Source organism: Gymnoscopelus microlampas, assembly GCF_963454915.1.
Source record: "Gymnoscopelus microlampas genome assembly, chromosome: 17".
Lineage (NCBI taxonomy): Eukaryota > Metazoa > Chordata > Actinopteri > Myctophiformes > Myctophidae > Gymnoscopelus > Gymnoscopelus microlampas.
Genome location: NC_139954.1, coordinates 8370296 through 8376880, shown reverse-complemented (window position 1 = coordinate 8376880; position 6585 = coordinate 8370296).

The window sequence follows — 6585 nt, the reverse complement described above, 5'->3', positions numbered from 1 at the left end:
GTAGATCGGCTATTTCAGCTACTTTTACGTAACGTGACACTCTTGTACGATCAAGCAGGGAATTAATTTAAAGGAAAGAGAAAAAAGAAGAAAATGTTGAAAAATGGAAATACAAGGTTTCTGCCCGACAGCAACGATTTGAAACAGTGCTGCAGAGTGATGCCGCATTAAGAGCAAGGCATTCTGGGAAACATGATCTCAGTGCTGAGTGCTTCATAATAATATTTCCTGTGGGCTGATGACTGTTGATGTGAGTTATCAGTGTCACTGTATGTTTGTATGCTGCCTTCTGTACAAATGTATGCCAGCGGTTCTTTTCATGTCTAGGACCCCCAATTTAATACGTATTTGGCCGTGGGCGCCCCCCTTCTGAAAATGTTTTGTGCCAGGTACCGCCATACAAGATTTGTGGTGTTGAAATCTTTCAACATTTTTCAATGTTTTTGAAAATAGCAGTGAGCTTGTAGATCGGCTTGATGCTATATTAACTCATTTGGTTGGGGACCCCCCTGGAACCCTTTCAAGGACCCCACTTTGAGAACCACTGATGTCACTCATCTAGGTCTGTAGTACACTGGTTCTCAATGTAGGTTCCATTTGTACACTAAACACCTTACAGTGTACATTAGGGTCCCAGAGATTTAAAATAATTGAATTGCTGTCTGGTAGAAACCTCATATCTCCATAGTTTGTTTATGAATTAATGCTCTGGCCTTCTTAAAGTAGCAAAGCAACAAGCTTATACATGTAGATCTGCTATTTTTTGCAATTTTAGAACACGTTTTATTAAGTCTGTGGATTATATAAATATTGAACCGATGAAAAGTATTATCAAGACAACATGTGACTGAATAATAACTACATTGGAACACAGGTTCTTTTTTCCATTTTCTGAAGAGGAACGTTTTTTGAAATGCAAGGTCTCCACCAGACAGCGACGTTGTACTGTATACTGCTCCCTACTGTACCAAGACTATCTCCATTCGTAATATCCACTGTTACAACGTAGGATTTGACCCATTCTACCTACTGAAGGATACTTGAACCCAAGTAACAGTCCAATCTTTTTTTGTTAAATATCTCTATATTCCCTATACTAAAGAACCAGAGAGACAGAAAGACCCCTTTTACTGACCAAACACACCATACTAAACAGATTATACAATTCTTAGGTCAGGATACTGCTTTGATCCAATCAGGAGAGAGAACTGATGCAGGATAAACAATTGAATTGGAAGTCATGGCACAAAGTCAGCAGACAAAATTGGAAATTGAATACTATAAAATTGAAGCTGATTATTGGGTTGGGTTCCCTGATTGGATGAAATTGGAAAGAATGGCAACCCACATGAAAAACCCTGTTGCTGAATGAATAGATTACTCACAATCACAATCTAGAGCTTTGATTTTAAGTTAACAACAACAAGAAAAGGTTTTAGTCCGGACAATCATAGATGTGATGAGAAGTTTGTGCCCGACAGCAACGATATATTTCTACAATTTGTGCCTTTTATTATAGATGATCAGATCAGATGATGAACCATTTGGCAGGTGACCTATTGTTGTTGGTGTAATCTAAATTAAAACCATCTTCATTATACTTTAACCCTATTGTATACTATATTAGATTGACTATTTTTGTTATTTGAGAGTAGTTATGATGGTCCATAAAGTGTCTGATGCTCTTGTAAAGATTTGTGTATATCAGTCAGTGGAGTTACAGTATTTAACATGTCATTTGAATAAATCCAGAGTCATTAAATGTATCCAGGTACACTGAGCTTGTAGATTGGCTGTTTTTGTTGCGCCACACACTGTAGTGCCACAGAGCATAAATCAGGCTTTAACATAGACAAACATAACATCCTGCAGACCTCCAGATGACACACACACACACACACACACACACACACACACACACACACACACACACACACACACACACACACACACACTTTTACTATACTTGTGAGGGCATCAACATTTTAGGACGGCATTGAAAATAGCCACGTTGTGAGCTTTAGATCGGCTATCTTTCGGTGCACGACTAAACTAAACCTAACCTTTAACCCAACCTTAATCTTTTCCTATTTGTAAGCCCAACTCCCCAAATGAAACAACCAGGAAAATGGTCCTCACAATATTTCATTACATTATTTCTCAAATTGTACTTGTGGGGACATTTGGACCTCACAAATATAGTCTCTCTCACACACACCCTCTGAGTCATGTAAACACTGTTCCACTCCGGGTGGATTTATTGTGGACACATGGAGGTAGCCTATTCGCTTGTTGAATTCTGCAGCTGAAGCTACAACCCAGGACTTACTTTATAGAATAACGGGTTATTTTAACCAATCTGTGTGGAGAATGAGCTTGTAGATTGGCTATTTGTTTTTACATTTTTGAAATTGTATGAACATTTGTCAATTCATACAGATGAATGAAATGATTGTGACGATTACAAACATTATTGTGATTATCTCATACAATTGCTATCAGGCCATTATGTAATATAATAGCCCTGATAGTTGTGTATGCAGTGGGCTGAGGCATCACATCACTGATAAGCCCTCATGTTATATGACAGTACACTTTATCTTTTGAGTACATTCATGCACTATCTGTTGAGTTTGGCCCACTATACCTTTGTGCAACTTTTAAATGACCAACATTTTTACGAAGCACCTTCCATCCAATGAACAGAGGTCAATGTACTTTACAAAACTGATACAAATGTCAAGACGAGAAGTTACAGTTGCAAGAAGTGATATCATTATCATTATGTTGTCTATAATTGTCTGTGTCTCCCTGTCCCTCCAGCTCTTTAGTAAAACTGAAAATGCATTTTCAGGTCAGGATACCAATTTTATCCAATCAGGAGAGCGAACTTATACAGGATAAACAGGCAAAATTGTAAGTGATGAAACGAAGTAAGCAGACAAAGTTGTAACTATAACACTACACACTTGAAGCATAGCTGCAGGACATACAAATGTCACTCGGTAGACAAAAATGATAAGAAACTGGTTGAAAGACTTGACGGTAAAAGGCATAAAATCATGTTTATTGGCATTGATTATTCACTCAGGTTTTAGTGATATGAAGACAGCGTCGTTTGTCACATCATGTCACATACTTTACGGGTCACTTTGACTATAAGACAAACAGTCATTAGGTTATCTGTCCCTTTTTTTTTAGAATGACAAGCATGGAATTGCTGACGAGAAGTGGCAGTCAGTTAATCAATCAGTCCGTCAATCAATCAATCAGTCAGTTATTCAGTTGATAGATCAGTCAGGCTCAGTGGAACTGACTGGAAGACAAGGATGTCTTTGCATGAATTTGCATCAGTCTGTCTAAACAGTAACAATCAAGCTCAAAGATTGTTTTCTCTCTTGTTCTTATTAACCACTTGAACCCCAGCATCCATATTGTTGGGGGAACAGACCTCCAGGGGTCACTAGGGTTCATGTGGTTGCACATGACAAGATCTGATCTTGGAAAAAAGAGGAGGGGAAAAAAAAAAAAAGCAAAACACAAGTATATTTTGGACCCTGGAAATGTGTTCAATATAATACAAGTTCAAACATATTTTTGGTCATTTAAAATCTTGTTTTTGTTACAGTGAACCTTTTCAGGGTCCGTGTGAAACATTTTTTGGGGCCATATAAGGGTCCTATACTGTATAGCAGTGGTTCCCCCCAAAGAAATCCTGGGACCCCCCCCCCCCCACTATTTTTGACAATAATAATGACCCATGAGAAATGCAAGTTATGATTTTGTGCAACATGTTTAAAACATGACCGTAACCCTATTATCTTTGGCACCCGCCCAAGGGTCCCCAGAAGACCCCATGTTGGGGGAACCACTGCTAATATCGAACCTTCTCGGTTCCTTACAGAACCATTTTTGGTATGAGGCTTGTAGAAGAGTTTCGTCTTCTTTACAGTTAGTTTACAGCCATTTGGGAAAGCTGGGCGAAACATGTTGTGAACTCCACAGATTAGTGCAAATTACATTTGGTTGGTGTTGCTTTTCAAAATGGAATCCATTGACCGGTGTAATGGTACAGCATAATTCTGCTTTACGTCCTCCCACCACACACAGCCACTCTGCCCTCCTAAAACATTAGTATGTAAACGGAGGCTTTTAAGTGCTGTTTACACGTGTTCATCTATAGCACTGATTCTCAAACTTGTTCATATCAAGGCCCCCCAAATTACTGTTTTTGGCCATGGACCCCCATCTGAAAATATTGTGTGCCAGGGACACCCATACAATTTTGTGCTGTTAATAAATTATGTTCCAAAGATATTCCAAAATGTTAATTATTTTTTCAATATTCTTTGCCAAGTTCTGAGCTTGTGGATCGGCTATTTTCAAATAGCTGATGTATATAGGGTGAAAGTGATCTATAGAATAAAGCTGCTTTTAGCAGTGGGCACAGGTAGAGACAGTTAAAACATAGTAGATTCAATCAAACATTTATGATTAAATGGAAGCATTAGTGGTTCCTTGTTGGCCTATGCCACTGAATATCACCTGATATTCTGCCAGGAATATAAAAATTCCCAAAGAACAGACGTAGTCAACGGCCAACATCCTGTATGGCTTATCAAGCTGTGTGTTGGTTTAGCATGAGTCACACTTGGTGCTACGTTGACACAACAATGCTGATAGCATGTGAGCTGTTGTAAAGGCTACTGTATAACCTTCACTGCTAAAGAGCACAATGTCACCTTAATGCGCTGGGACTGAACTAGAGATATGATTGTAGTAAATACATTGGCAGAACACACACACACACACACACACACACACTGGACTAGATGAGACAGTGGCTTCACATGCCTACATGTGTGTGTACGTTTGTGATTAAACCACTTAGTGTAAGCCCTATATACTTTGTCGTATGAGGGATAGCAAAAATAGGCAATCTACGAGCGTGTAGATGTCTGCTATATTTTAAACTTTTGGCCTATTAATTACGTACATGCCCAAAACAGGGACACCGGGTTGAACGTGATTAAATGTCACAGACGTTTGGCTAGGTGTTAGTTTTTTGTATTAACAAACATACCGCTAAACACGACACGTGCACCAACAATACTTCAGTAGAGGATACAGGTTGAAGTCTCACCACAATTAATAAACGGAAAGACAAACTTTAAACAACGTATTGTGCTTGTAGTAACATTCATTAAGGACTTCAGCGGTTGTCTCTATTCAAATTATCATGGCTTGAGTCTGCGGCGCTCTGTTAAAAATAGCACCACACTATTTTCAGCAGATGTGGACATCACACAACCTTTTGAGAGCTGGATGTTTGGACTGTTTTGTCCACTACTGGGCAGATGGCAGTAGATAAGGTTTTAGGCCAGTGTAAAGGCCAGTCCATGCTTTGTGCGACAAGTGTCAAACAATGCGTCACGCGACAAAAGTGACGTCAAAACGACAAAAATGTCTCGCGGAGGACCTTTGCAGAGAGTTTTGTGGACCTCTGGAAAAATGAATGGTCGCAGGCGCTTCACAAAATGTTATGTACAGTACTTTGGTTGGGAAGGCGAAGTAAGCCCAGTTAGCGTGAGACCATTTTCACTTCCTCGTTTACATTTTGTGGCGACGCTGTGAGGCGCGTAGTGCAATGACTTCCAAAGCATAAATTGGCCTTTACCTTGGCACAGCGTTCATACAAATTAGGGATGCACGATTAATCGGCAAAGGCAATATCGGCATTAAAATTGCAATATCGGTATGGAACCAATATTAATTGTTAATTGGATATTGCAGTGGTTCTCAAACCCTTTCTTGTCACGGACCCCCAAATTAATGTGTACTTGGCTGCGGACCCTCTTTTGAAAATATTTTGTGCCATCGTCTTAGAATATTTCAAAAATATTCCACATTTCAATTCTTTTTAAAGATTCTTTCGAAAATAGACGATAAATCGCGGGTAGGTCCGTGTATCGCCTACTCGTCACCTACTCGCCCATTCAATGGTAAATAAATGGTATATAAAATGTGATAATCTCCCATTCAATGCATTGATAGCATTCGTAGCCGGTGAAATACCGGCATGAGACCGATAGCGGACAAGTACCGTGAGGGAAAGTTGAAAAGAACTTTGAAGAGTGTATAGGGTAAAAGATGGTTAAACTGATTTTGCTAAATTAACACATTTTGCTGGGGACCCCCTGGAACCCCCTCAAAGACCCACTTTGAGAACCACTCAATCTGCCGAAATGTCCAGATGGTGCATCCCTGGTTTGTGCTGCTGTCCTCCAGCAGGCCAGATGGCAGTAGAGTGGGGTTTAGGCAGTATAACCTTGACACAGCATTCATTCAAACAGCACGATATAAACACTGCAGCTCTGACTGCAAACACCTGCTCTGTGTTCCTCTGTGACACACACACACACACACACACACCAAGGTCTGGGTGAGTTTATAGTAAATATAGTAAACACACACACACACACACACACACACACACACACACACACACACACACACACACACACACACACACACACACACACACCAGTAGTGGAAGAAGTAGTTTCCCCCCCCCCTTTTTTACAT